The 14,719-nt window shown below is 50.1% G+C and overlaps 1 long non-coding RNA gene across 1 annotated transcript; it reads right to left on the reverse strand.

Moving 5' to 3' along the window:
- Positions 1–3,504: 3,504 nt before the first annotated feature.
- Positions 3,505–9,697, reverse strand: LOC142072764 (uncharacterized). Its single transcript, XR_012669322.1, has 2 exons — positions 8,831–9,697; positions 3,505–4,983 (listed from the first exon to the last, which is right to left on the reverse strand). It is a non-coding gene; the product is annotated as an uncharacterized LOC142072764 (long non-coding RNA).
- Positions 9,698–14,719: the final 5,022 nt, after the last annotated feature.

Below are 14,719 nucleotides of genomic sequence, written 5' to 3' on the forward strand. Positions count from 1 at the left end.
AAGACCCTGCAGAGAGCAAAAGAGGAAGATAAGGTGTAAATACCCCCAGGCTTTTAATATAATCTAACATGATCCAATGACTCTGGCCTGTGTTAGACAGCTCAGACTAGACGATCACCTTGGTGCCTCCAGGTTCTGGAATCTAGGATCAATTCCACGTCTTACCTGGAAAGTGGTGTCACAGGCAGAGAGTGGGAACCGGAACAGCACAAAGGCGTTGTTCTGCCCCACAGGGACACAGCCAGCACCGTGCCCATTGGCCAGATGCACCGAGTCCAGGATCGGGGGGGGGGAGAGGGGGGGCAGAGTCACAGCCTGAGAGACCATGAGGGAGCACTGGCTGTCTGGAGTGCACTGTGCTGTCACTGAAAGGCAGGTGACAGCACTTAAGTCTGGAGGTGAGGGGTCCTCAGCTGGAGTGAGGTTTATATGGTGTACAGAGCCTTTGCCAGTCTCGCCATCCAGGGTCATACCATACTCAATGCAGAAAGGGAGCAAGACCCTAGGCTACATGTGGACTGGAATATTTCCAAGGGAACCACGAGTCACCATTTGGTGGGTGCAGTGCCAGGATTAGGTAGGGTGTTTTACAGCAATGGAGCTTTTGCCCAGAACAGTTAACAGTCTAGATGAGGCCAAAGCGCGAGGAAGAGACAGTTAATGCCTGACGAAGTAGGGACAAAGCGACAGGTCACGTGAATTGTATTAGCACCTGAACTTCACACGGGGTGTGTGTGTGTGTGTGTGTGTGTGATGTAGTGTTTTCAAAACTGGGAAGCGAGTAGATGCCTGGGGAAGCCACGCAGAAAGAAGTATAGCAGCCAGGCAGGGGCCGGTCAGGGGAGGACGCGAGGCATGCAGGCCTCAGGTATGCAGCGGGGAGCATGTAGGAGTTTGAGTTTCCACAAGGTGTGAGAGGATGGGAAGAGGAGGAGATGTTGACATGGTGGGGCGGAGGAACGTTAACAGCAGGGACAGGACATGTGCGTAACAGAACTAATTCTGTGGCTCTGCCCCCTCTGGAACCTATAGGCAGGTCTGTAAGTCCACCACCGCCTCTGGGCTCACTGCCTCTTTAGCTCCAGTAGTAGACGTGCATGGTTTTAGATAGAAACCGATGCTGTCCACAGGCAACGAGCCCTTGGATAGGGCTGTCTGGGGACTGAATTTGGGGTCCCTAGCTGCTCCCACAACAGGCAAAGACCTAGCTGAAGTCCAGCTGGCCAGAGGCTGCAAGGGATGTGGTTATTAGAGTCACTGGCTTTAGCATGCTCAGACTCACCAGTGTTGTCGTAGTAACCAGGATTCACCCTGTCACTGGGGATGTAGCAACAGGTTGGCCCTTCACACTCCTCCCAGGAAACACAGGGCAGCCTGTCCTGGCTCTGATGGCTGCACAGTAGGGTTCAGGCAAGTGAGGCCTATGGAGATAAACCTTGTAGATTAATCACATACCAGCAAATCAACCCCAAATAGAGCATTTATTTGCATGTACACTAAGGGCCTTGGTCCTAAGAGGTGCCCAGCACCTGCAGTTCCCACTGAGACCCATGTGGTTGGTGAGCATCATGATACTGATGCCAGGTCTAACCTGTTTCCAATCTAGAGAAAAATCCATTACAGGTAAGATACAGTATGATGGGCACTGAACCTGCTGTGACTGCATAGGCCTGCCATGGGACTTGCTCCCAATTTGGGTCCCAAGAGGACTCTGGACACTGGGCTTGGGGCCACCTGAGAAGAGTCCGGTCTAAACCCTTCCTGCTGTGCTTGCTGGTGGACCTGGGGCCCAGGGAGGGAAGCGGGAAGGGTCTGGAGTAGGGTTGCCAACTGTCTAATCGCACAAACCCAGACACCATTGCCCCGCCCCCTGCCCTGCCCCTTCCCCAAGCCAATGCCCCTACCCTGCCCTTCTCCAAGCCCCCACCCCCCCCACTCACTCCAGACCCCTCTCCCTCTGTTGCTCGCTCTCCACCACCCTCACTCACTTTCGACGGGCTGGGGCAGGTGGTTGGCGTGCGGGAGGGGGTGCAGGCTCTTGGGCCGAGGGGTTCAGAGAGCAGGAGGGGGCTCAGGGATGGGGCAGGGGGTTGGGGTGCAGGAGGAGGTGTGGGCTCTGGGAGGGAGTTTGGGTGCGGGAGAAGGTGAGGGGTCAGGCTGTGGGCTGGGGCAAGGGGGTTGGGGTGGGGGTGGGTGAGGGGGTGTGGGATCTCGGAGGGAGTTTGGGTGTGGGAGGGCGTGAGGTCTCTTTCTATAAGTCTATAATATAGAACTAAACTATTGTTGTATGTAAAGTAAACAAGGTTTTTAAAATGTTTTAGAAGCTTCATCTAAAATTAAATTAAAATGCAGAGCCCCCGGGACCGGTGGCCAGGACCCGGGCAGTGTGAGTGCCACTGAAAATCAACTCGCATTCCGCCTTCAGCACGCGTGCCATAGGTTGCCTACCCCTGGTATAGTATATAGAGCAGTATCAACAAGTCATTGACTGTATGGAATTTCAGTTTGTGCTGACTTGGCTAGTGCTTTTCCTGTAGCCTGTTGTAAAACTAGGCAAATACCTAGATGAGCTGATGTACTCCCTGGAAGACCTCTGAAGACTCCCAGGGATACACACTCCCTTGGTTTAGAACCACTGTTCTATAGGAACTGGCCTTTACAGGAGTGTTATGTTTACCATCACGCTGATTGCTATTGCAGCCACCAGAGGGCGCGCCAGGCCTGTCCTGCTCCTAGATGCCACCATGCTCTCTGACCAAAACTTTCTGAGGAGCCCTCTGAAGGCCCTGGGTGTTGCAGATGCTCAGGGCTCCTGACATCCTGGCTTGTATCCAAGTGGGAGCCCACCAGAGGCCCTCGGAATTAGCAAGTGTAACCTGCAGTCACACAGGATGGCACTTAGTCCCATTTTGGAGTGGCAGGGCCACAGTGGGGCTGATGAGCCTGGAACAGCCTTGGCTAACAGAAGTGGGCCCTTTAGCTCAGGCAGTAGAGGCCCGTGCTGTTAGAACCAGAGGTCCCAGCTTTGATTCTGCTGATGGTGACCAACCCTAGGGCACGCTGTAACACAGGTACTCTTGAAAACTGTAACACAGGTACTCTTGAAAACATGTCTCTCCAAGCTGGGGGACCCCTGAGGGCAGAAGAGATGGTCCTAAACCCACAGGCTTTAGTGGGTGGGAGGACTGGGAACACAATCACTTACTGGCCTTTCAAGATCACATTTTCTGCATGGATTCCGGCTTCCCAGACATGCAGCACAAGGTCCAGCCCCAGATTCAAATCCCAGCAGGTTTGACACAGTCCTTCATCCCCGCACAGTCAATACACTCGGATCTCATTTGCCACTTGCACTGGTGCAACATCAGTGCAGTTCTTCCTGCATCACCCCTCCCAGAGCCGAGCAGTAGGGCCAGCCTGTTGCCGGCACCCAGTGCCGAGAGGCTGAACAACAGCTTGAGTGGTTCGTTACCCGGTGTGCTACACCCAATAATCACAACGGGGTGGAGAAGCAGAAAAGTTTATTTGCAGCTGCAAAAAGGTACAGGGAGAATAAAATCTCAAATCCTGCACCACAGAGCAGGAAGTTACACAGGCTTTTATACATCCTTTTTTCCAGCATACTTGTCCAATAGCAAGCTGCCCCAAGTATCCATATAGCCAGCCAATCCAGTTCCCAGCTAGTTCCCTGATTTTCTGTATTATTTGTTAAACTATACATAAAGCTGCTTTATTCAGCATTGTTCTTCCATATCTCCCCTGTTTGGCCTTGCTTAGTTTCAGGCAGTCTGACTCTGCAACATACTGTTGCAGATTCTCAGCATAACTGCTGTGTGTGCCTCCAGGCAGGGGGGCCAAGGACACTTGGGCCTAGTACGCAGAGCTGCTGCGAGTGCCTCCAGGCAGGAGGGGGGACCAATGACACCTGGGCCTAGTGCGAGGGGGCTTCATCGATACTCGTGGTCTTTCATCCCCTCAAGTTACCTAGTGGCCATGCCCCAGTGTCCCCAGCAATTCCCCCCTTTGAGAACACTCAACAGCCTTGGCTCTGAGTTTTCTCACTTGGGCTTGCTACATTGGAGATATTAACTGGACAGCAAGTTACATTTTCAAACCCCTTTTTTGTGGTAAGATTATTTGTAAGAGTTTCCCTAAAAGGGGAGGAACCATTACACCCACACTGTTGGCCTCCCCTGTTGGTCTTTATCCAATACCCATCAGCCCACTGTGTAATAACACAGGAGCTCTTTCCCACAGGATGCCCATAGTGATCAGATTGGTTTCGGGTAAAACATAACACTCCCTTAGTGAGTACTGCAACTGAATACTCCTGGTCCTGATAGGTGGCTTGCTGTAAAGAGATCTTGTTCCAGAACGGTGAGTCCGTTCTTTCCTGCTCTTTGGTGGTGGCTAATTCTGCTAGGGTCAAGGGCAGTATGTCAAGGGGCATTCCCGTTTTGGGGGATAGTGGAGTTGGAGCACATACACAGCAATCAGTCTGGTTTGTTAAATTAGCAACATGGTGCGCAAGCAAAACAAAGGAGTTATGCTCCCGATATGCACAGTTTGGAAATACCAATACAGAGAATAACAATGTTACCCAATTAATTATTACCAGAGTCTTCCCAACCCAGGGTCTCCAGTACCTGGGTGGGCCCATTTTAGCATTAAGGTGCCCGCTATTTGTGTCTTTTAAACAGTAGCTTTAGCCCGAGATCGTCACTAGATGAGGAGTCAGCAGGTTGGATGGTCCACTGTCCTGCTGACGAGGGGGCGGTTACTGCCTTCAGACGAGAGTGATGGATCCAGTTCTTGTGTCCCTCGATCTTTGCCGCTGTATGGGAGATCAGCAGGATGGTATAGGGTCCTTTCCACTTTTCCTGGAGAGGCTCGTCTTCCCAGGTGCGAACAAGCACAGAGTCACCGGGCTGTAAGGAGTGAACGGGAGAGTCCAAGGGGACAGGCTGGGAATCCTTGGTATACCTGTGAAGAGACAAGAGAACAGCAGACAGGGAACACATATACTGTGACAAAAAACCATTACCCAACTCCCCTTCCCCTGACAGAACCGGGGTGCCATTCATAGGCCATGCCCTTCCAAACATAATTTCAAAGGGACTGAGCCCTAATCTACCCTTTGGGAGAACGCGGATACGGAGTAGGACAAGGGGCAAAGCATCAGGCCATCGCAGTGAGGCTTCTTGGCACACTTTTGAGAGATGCCGTTTAAGGGTCTGATTGGTATGCTCCACTACACCACTGGCTTGCGGTCTCCAGGGCGTATGGAGTTTCCAGGGGATCTGTAAGGAATGTGAGATGCTTTGAATGATTTTTGATGTGAAGTGTGTCCCATTGTCAGATTCCATCCACAGGGGGAGTCCAAAGCGAGGAACGATTTCCCTAACAAACTTGAGGGCCACTGTTCTGGCAGTGCAGTTACAGCATGGGAAGGCTTCTGGCCATCCGCTGAACCGATCCACTATGACAAGGAGATATTTGAACCCTTGGGTCCGGGGAAACTCAGTAAAGTCTATTTGCCACACTTGTCCGGGGCCTGGAGTGGGTTCTAGGGCAGCTGGTGGCACAGGATGTCCCGGTCGGGGGTTATTCTTTTGGCAGACTAAGCAGTCCGCTTGTACCTGGGCAGCCAGGGGTTGGAGTCCGGAAGTGATAAAGTATTTTCCCATTAGCTGGATAAGTGCTTCCCTGCCAGCATGAGTGGTTTGATGTAGTTTCTGCAGCACTGGCCGGATTAGGCCCTTTGGTAAGAGGACCTTCCCTTCTGGGGAATGGAGCCATCCCTCCTTTTCCCGGAGACTGAGTTTGTCAGTTAGCTGTCTCTCCTCCCCAGAGTACTGAGGGGTTAGAAGCTCCCCTACTGATGGGATAAGGGCATGCATATGGGCGTTCTCAGCCTGAGGGGATGGCAGGGTGGCAGCATGCTTAGCCTCTCTATCTGCCCGGGCATTACCTCTGGCCACATCTTGATCCTCCCTTTGATAGGCTTTACAGTGTACCACAGCCACTTCCGAGGGGAGTTGTACGGCTTCTAGGAGCCGGAGGATTTGGGGCCCGTACTTGACTGGGGAGCCTTGGACTGTCAGCATTCCCCTTTGCTTCCATAGGCCAGCATGAGCATGCAGCACACCAAAAGCATACTTTGAATCAGTAAAAATGTTGACCCGCTTTCCTTTTGACAGTTCAAGTGCACGGGTCAGGGCTATTAGTTCGGCAAGCTGGGCAGAGGTCCCAGCAGGCAAACCTTCAGCTTCCACAGTGTCATGGAGGGTCACAACAGCATAACCCGCCCTCCTTTGCCCATTTATTACAGTACTGCTACCATCAGTGTACCACTCATAATCTGCATTTGGGATGGGTACATCCTTTAAATCCAGACAGCTGGAGTACTGGACATCTATGATCTCTAAACAGTCATGTTTCTGTTCCTCTGTTTCTGGCAAGAGGGTGGCTGGGTTAAGGGAGGGGCAAGGCTGTAGGGTGACTTCAGAGTTCTCTAACAGCTTAGCCTGGTACCGAGCAATCCGAGCCTGGGTGAGCCAAAGCCCTCCCTTTGCATCCAATAAGGCTCGGACCATGTGGGGAGTATAGATTTGCATAACCCCTCCCAATGTTAGCTTCTTTGCTTCCTCAAGCACTAGGGCAGTAGCTGCGACCGCCCGTAAACATGCCGGCCAACCCTTTGCAACCTGATCCAATTGCTTAGAAAAATAAGCCACGGGACGTCTCCATGCTCATAACAGCTGTGTAAGCACTCCTAGGGCCACCCCCCTTTGTTCATGTACATACAACTGAAACGGCTTAGAGAGATCCAGCAGGTCCAGAGCTGGGGCTTCCATCCATTTTCTTTTCAGGATTTTAAATGCCCTGTGTCAAGGTTCCTCCCCCACTCTGAACTCTAGGGTACAGATGTGGGGACCTGCATGAAAAACCTCCTAAGCTTATCTTTACCAGCTTAGGTCAAAACTTCCCCAAGGTACAAAATATTACACCCGTTATCCTTGGAATGGCCGCTACCACCACCAAACTAATACTGGTTACTGGGGAAGAGCTGTTTGGACGCGTCCTTCCCCCCAAAATACTTCCCAAAACCTTGCACCCCACTTCCTGGACAAGGTTTGGTAAAAAGCCTCACCAGTTTGTCTAGGTGACTACAGACCCAGACCCTTGGATCTTAAGAACAATGAACAATCCTCCAACACTTGCAACCCCCCTTTCCTGGGAAATGTTGGATAAAAAGCCTCACCAATTTGCATAGGTGACCACAGACCCAAACCCTTGGATCTGAGAACAATGAAAAAGCATTCAGTTTTTTACAAGAAGACTTTTAATAAAAAATAGAAGTAAATAGAAATAAAGAAATCCCCCCTGTAAAATCAGGATGGTAGATATCTTACAGGGTAATTAGATTCAAAAACATAGAGAACCCCTCTAGGCAAAACCTTAAGTTACAAAAAAGATACACAGACAGAAATAGTTATTCTATTCAGCACAATTCTTTTCTCAGCCATTTAAAGAAATCATAATCTAACACATACCTAGCTAGATTACTTACTAAAAGTTCTAAGACTCCATTCCTGTTCTGTCCCTGGCAAAGACCAGCATACAGACAGACACAGACCCTTTTGTTTCTCTCCCTCCTCCCAGCTTTTGAAAGTATCTTGTCTCCTCATTGGTCATTTTGGTCAGGTGCCAGCGAGGTTACCTTTAGCTTCTTAACCCTTTACAGGTGAGAGGAGCTTTCCCCTGGCCAGGAGGGATTTCAAAGGGGTTTACCCTTCCCTTTATATTTATGACACCCTGTCAGCCTCTGGAGTCCAATAGAAGGGGTCATGATCCGCTCCTTTTACACAGTCGTACAGGGGTTTAGCCCACAGTCCAAACTCTGGGATCCATATCCTGCAAAAGCCTGCCATACCCAGAAATGCCCTGAGCCGCTTACAATTATTTGGAGAGGAACTTGACAGATAGATTCCTTTCTTTTTTTTTCGCTTGAACGCTGACGCTCCCCTTGCCTTAGCTGTAACCTGACCCCTCTCCACCTCAGACAACAGGGTTCTCAGGAGGATATTACAGTCGTCTCAATTGGCTTGTGACTACTGAGGCACCCCTTAAAGACTGAAATAAACCTGCTTGCATTCGTTGAGAATTCCCCAGCCTGTGTTTTAAAAGCTGCTAAGTCTATTGGATTGAATGGCACATGGATGTAAACTTGCATAGTGGTAGCCTGATGTCTGTCTGCCCCTGGGCAAGCCACAACAGTCTCGGTAAGCAAAGGATAGAGTCCCACCGAGGGGGCAATCTCTGTAACCCGAGGCATCCTATCCTTATTAGGTGGGGGTGTGGGGGCCGAAGGGGACACCGGCTCTGCCATTACAGTGGGGGTTGGGGGTCTGGGGACTAACATTAGCTGCTACCGAACCAGTCGGAGTCAGATTACAGTGCTGTAAAATATCTGGTCGAGTACATAAAGTCAGAAACAAATGCGCATACATATGTTCATTCCATTTACCCATTCACTGACAAATCAAAACTAATTGGAGGATCGTGTTGTAATTAATTGACCCTCCTGGTGGCCACCACTCCTGGTCCTCTAGTTGATATTGAGGCCAGTCAACTGTACAGAATGGTTTTAATTGGCTCTTAGTCATCGGATCCACACCAAATACCTTCCAGTTTGCTAGAATGCACTCTAGGGGCGTACACCGTGCCCTAACCTCTGAGCTCTGTCCCTGTCCCATACCTACAGGGTAACTCTGGGCGTCCCCAGGTTCCAACAGAGCATACAATCCGGATTTTAAAAGGTTCCTACCTTATCCAAGGGACCGGTTCTTCACCGTGGCCTGCAGCTGCTCCTCCCCCATGTCTAAGGGACCGGTTCTTCACCGCCGTCCACAACAGCTTCTCCACTATATGAGTGTGTTGCACCGTTGTGCCCTCTGGGGTCGATCAAATCGCGTCTCCTCCGAGGCCCCCGATGAACTCACCGGTGCGCGCTGGGCGTCGGTTCTCGCCGCAATCCTTGACCTCCAGGAGGGGTCCGGGCAAGGCTAAATTGCAGCCTCGTCGCCCACCCAGGGACGCCAAAAGCTGTTGCCAAAAGCTGTTGCCGAGAGGCTGAACAACAGCTTGAGTGGTTCGTTACCCGGTGTGCTACACCCAATAATCACAACAGGGTGGAGAAGCAGAAAAGTTTATTTGCAGCTGCAAAAAGGTACAGGGAGAATAAAATCTCAAATCCTGCACCACAGAGCAGGAAGTTACACAGGCTTTTATACATCCTTTTCCCCAGCATACTTATCCAATAGCAAGCTGCCCCAAGTATCCATATAGCTAGCCAATCCAGTTCCCAGCTAGTTCCCTGATTTTCTGTATTATTTGTTAAACTATACATAAAGCTGCTTTATTCAGCATTGTTCTTCCATATCTCCCCTGTTTGGCCTTGCTTAGTTTCAGGCAGTCTGACTCTGCAACATACTGTTGCAGATTCTCAGCATAACTGCTGTGTGTGCCTCCAGGCAGGGGGGCCAAGGACACTTGGGCCTAGTACGCAGAGCTGCTGCGAGTGCCTCCAGGCAGGAGGGGGGGCCAATGACACCTGGGCCTAGTGCGAGGGGGCTTTATCGACACTCGTGGTCTTTCATCCCCTCGAGTTACCTAGTGGCCATGCCCCAGTGTCCCCAGCAAGCCCCTTCATCAAACATCAGGATTTAAGCCCCTCCAAATCATAAGATTTTAAAAGTAATAAATGTTGGATTTGTCTTATGTCCTTTGGTTTCTGAGCCTCTCAGATGCATTTGGTTCCTTTTCTCTGCAACCAGCAAGGCTAGAATCTTATTTTTTATATGACAACTGAGATTCCCACCTAATTGCAGGATTCGAGAAGCTGGAACTTTAAGAGAAACACCAAATGTCACAAGATTTGTGATAACATTGCAAGAGTTGGCAACAATGGGAAGAGAATTGGAGCCCATTGAGCTCCAAGGAGCTCACTGCGCAGGGATCCTGGCTGCTCGGCATCGACATGAAAGATCCCACGACACTTCCTGAAAGACAAGGCCTTTGCCCTGCTGTCAGTGGTCAAGATCTGCCCTTCTGCCTGAATGTGCTCTTTGACTGCTGCTCTTCATTGAGGGAGTGGCTGCGTTCAGTGGTGTGCAGCAGACTGTAGCCTGGGAAGGGCTTTGCAATCCACTGGAATGCAGCGAGTGCTATATAAGTACCCTAATAAAATCCATAGTCACCCAGACAACCACTGAGTGTCACCACTTGGCCTCTCCAACTTCATGACAGCAATGGGAAAATAGCTCAGATCCTCCTATTCCAAGAGCACTGGCCTCAAATACTTGAGCTAAAGGAGAATCTCTAGTAATTGCAAGCAGTATAGGACATCTGACACATGGTTGAGTAGCCTGTATTCTGCCAGCAAAAGGCAGCAGTGACACATGCACAATAGCCTGTTCAGCAGAACACACTAGCATATATACAGAGTTAATATTGTGCTTTTAACTGCATGTGATAGAGCTTTTGTTAATATGGGAGTCTCGTGATACCATGAACGAAAGTTTAAGGGCTCACCACTGTCTTTCACGCCAGCCGGGATTGATGAGTCAGTCGGTCTTTTCTACCAAATATTCAGTCCAGTAATCTCCAACAAACCCAGCTGGTGAGGACTTTGACTGGTGTTTGGGTCACAGGGTGAGAAGAAGACACCAAAGTGAACGTTCATTATGAAATACACTCTACAAATAGCACTGCTGGCAAAGTCAGAGCCAGTGCCCCTCCGAAATCTTAAACAAGAGCCACAAATGACGTCTGCTGTGGAACATTCTGTTTTCGAATCCTTGATCTCCTATTGAGCTGTACAGAGAGCCCAGGGAAGCCGTTGTTCCATGAATAATAAGCAAGATTGGCCGAGACCTGGTGTTGGGTACTGGCCTAGCACTGCCTGATGCCAGCCTGATGCACGTTCACCACAGCTCCGGGTTTGATCATTCCAGGAAAGGCCTTACTGAGGTCCAACGCTCTCAGACAGGGTGTTTTCCAGCCCAGCAAGAACTGCCCTCACTGTCAGTCAGAGAGGTGTGCAGGCAGGTGGGAGAGGGTCTGCTCCAAACCTCAATATAATCAACTGAGTCTTATTGCTTAAGCCCCAGTCGTCTTTGCAAGGGTTACTCTGCCGCCATGCAGAAGGTCAGCACAAGCGCTAAAGGCCACTGACGCCCTCAGGATAGAACATAAGCCTTGTGTGCTCCCTGCACAGAGGGAAATTCACCCAGGCTGCTAAATTCTGTTCCTGTACAGTGACGCTCTGATGGCATTTCTTACAGCTATGTGAAAGCAGTGTCTCCTGGAAAGAGTCCTCATTTAATTCCAGGCCATTTTACAGACCAGAAATTGTCCTGTGTGGTGAAACTTGTGGCTATTTTCATGGTGAAAACATTTGGAATGTTGAACTATGCGTGTCTTTTCCATACAAGCTGAGTTTTTTTCTCCACAGGCCTAAGAAGTGTTGACAATTTCACATATGTTGCCCAAAAAATGCAGTAGGGCTCAATTCTGGGTAGAAATGCACTCATTTTCACCTCAGAGCCAACCTGGTGTTTGAGCAAAGAGCCATGACCTAGCTTGTGTTGGGGTTTTCTATGGGGTGTAATTCGGCTATTGTCAGAAGTGTGAAAAGGGAATGAATTTGTTTTTGAGGTTTTTCTGAGTTCTTTTACTTTCTGTGCAATCTGTTCTGGCTAGTCCATTTCCGTGTCCCTTCTGAACATCTCTGCTTTGGGTACTATCCCTTCTGCTCCGATTCTCGTACTCTAGCCTCCAGAACAGTGGCATTATAGTTGCTTTTGTTTTCATTGTGTTATTATTATTATTTACTATTTGTATTGCTGTAGCATGACCCAGGACTGGGACTCAGGAGACCACAGGACTATTCTCAGCTCTGCCACTGGTCTGCTGGGTGACTCAGGTAAATCACTTTCCCACTCTGTGCCTCAGTTTCTCCAAATGAGGGTGCTGATATTGACCTCCTTTGTAAAGCACTTTGAGATCTACTGAGAGCCAGGTATTATTATTGGGCTAGGTGCTGTACAAAACCAGACCAAAGGTGGTCCCTGAAGGTGTTCCTAGAGCCCCCATGACTCAGGTAAAAGGAACCAGAGAGGTCCCTCTAACCTTTGTGTATCTGTTGTGCAGTAATAGGGAATTGGATTAATAGCTCAGTGATCTGCCACTGTGAGCGGCTCCTATCTAAAGCCCAGTCCTGTGACCTGCTGAGCAGCCCGAACACTGCCTCAGCAGCACCTTGAAGAATCATGGTAGCCTGGGAGCGGGGCTTCCAATAAGAGGCAGCCAGTTATGTGGGAGAGAGGGAGCCTAGGGGCTGGGAAAGGCCAATGGGTGAAATCTCTGGAGGGCCCAGCATCTGGCGGAGGGCTCGGGGCGGCTGAGAAAAGACATCCAGTAGAGCACTTGCAGGAGATCCCAAGGGGCCCCAGGGTCCTGGCGGCCTGGGGAAGAAGCTCTCCCTGCCAGCAACAGGGAAAGGCCTGGCTGGAGCAACCTGCAGTGAGGAGCAGGAAAAAGGCCTATAGAGGGGCTGCTCAGCCTGCGGGGGGGGGTGGGGGGGCGAAATGGAGTGCTGAGCTGGGAGAGGGAGCCTGAGAGGTTCTAGCTCAAAGCTGAACCGCTGGTTGAGGTTAATAACTCAGCCCGCAGAAGGGGAGAGTAATTTGAAAGCAGTTTGTAGCAGTGTCCTTGGTGGAGGAAGGCGAGAAACGGAGGCAGCGGCAGGTCTGATGCTAGAGGCCATTGGCACCCGCATGCCCAGAGCCTCTGCTCCGTTGTCAGCACCAGATGGATCCCAAGCATGTTGGTGGTGAGGGGTTTGATCAGCAAACAGTGATCAGAGCCACAACAGCGAATCCAGGGTTTCTAACTGTGTGGGCCTCTTGTCTCTGCCAACACCAGACACTTTCTTCACCAGCCCAAGGGCTGCAGGTATCCTAGGGGAAGGGAGCTCAGTAACCCTACGTCATGGTAGCTGCTGCAAGTTAGACGGTGGGGACCCTCCTCTCCCTTCCCTCACTCTTGCCTCTCCCTGAAACAAGTCAGCCACCCAGCCTGAGTGAAAACGAACTTGCTGCCTCAGTCAAAGGATCCCTCATCTCATCTTCCCCTGCTCTGCCCTGCGATCTCAGCAGTCGGGCCATTCTACATCGACCCTCCAGTGTTTCTGGGCACAACGGACCCCCTCACCTCAGGCAGGCACCTCAGGCGGGTACCCCCCAGTATATTATGATTTGTATGGCAGGAGCACCTTGGGCCCCAAACCAAGCTCAGGGCCCCGTTGTGCAAGGTGCTGTACACACAAAGAGGTTAAGAGACAGGCCTTGGCCCAAGCAGCTCAATCGAGAACGTCAGGAGAAACAGAGGGGTCAAGTGACTTATCTGGGGTCCCAGAGCAGCTCAGGGCAGAAGCAGGATAAGAACCTAGATCTTGGACTCACAACCTGGTGCCCTATCTACCAGCCACATGGCCCATTCTGAGTGACTGTCAATGCATGGAATGCTTTGGTTCTGGTGGGGGTGGGGCGGGAGCGTGATTGCTGCGGAGCTGGGGCATCTACTTTCAGTAAGAGGTAGGTACAAGGTGGAGAAGGTTCTGTAAAGCAAGGGAAGGAAAACCCTGGCATACCCAAGCCCTGTCTTGTTTGTGGAGTGTGAGTGTGTTTTTTTGTCACCTTATTCAAACTCCTTCTTACCCTCTTCAATTCCTTTACATTGCATTTAATTTAACTACCAAAGCAATAGGCTTTACCATTCCAATTCCTGCTGGCTACTGTGGGGCAAGTGCAGTGATATGGCCACAGAGAACTTTCTACCTAAACCCCTTGTGACTTCTTAGACGTCACCAGGCCAGTCCATCCCCTGCATTATCTATGGCAAGCTGTCCTGCAGTGGCTCAAAGCATAGTGTGACCAGGGTCCCAGTGGGGGCCAGCTGAGGTCACTCAATTAGGGTGAACTGTAAAGAACGGGTCAGACAAATCCCAAAGCTGGTGGATAATTTAATACTTAGATTTACCAATCCAGCATAAAACAGCTTCTTAATTACCTCACTGGTTATTCAGGAGTCAATAATACAGGTCCCTTAAAGTACCCAGCCTCAGGCCTCCATCCAGGTACCCAAGTTAAATATGATGAAGATTCCTGTAAATCTTTTTTCATCATATAAAAGAAAAGGTTCTACCAATTACCTCCCAGGTTAATGAATATTCCAGATCTTACCCAAACACACGCTACAGCTAATTCTTATGAACTAAACTAAAATTTATTAAAAAGAAAAAGAGAGAGAGAGTGTCAAGGTTCCTTCCCGACTCTGAACTCTAGGGTACAGATGTGGGGACCTGCATGAAAACCCCCTAAGCTTATTTTTACCAGCTTAGGTTAAAACTTCCCCAAGGTACAAACTATTTTACCTTTTGCCCTTGGACTTTATTACTGCCACCACCAAGCATCTAACACATATATAACAGGGAAAGAGCCCGCTTGGAAACTTCTTTCCTCCAAAAATCCTCCCCAAACCCTACACCCCCTTTCCTGGGGAAGGCTTGATAAAAATCCTCACCAATTTGCATAGGTGAACATAGACCCAAACCCTTGGATCTTAAGAACAATGAAAAAGCAATCAGGTTCTT

Source organism: Caretta caretta, chromosome 7 (genome assembly GCF_965140235.1).
Source record: "Caretta caretta isolate rCarCar2 chromosome 7, rCarCar1.hap1, whole genome shotgun sequence".
Classification (NCBI taxonomy): domain Eukaryota; kingdom Metazoa; phylum Chordata; order Testudines; family Cheloniidae; genus Caretta; species Caretta caretta.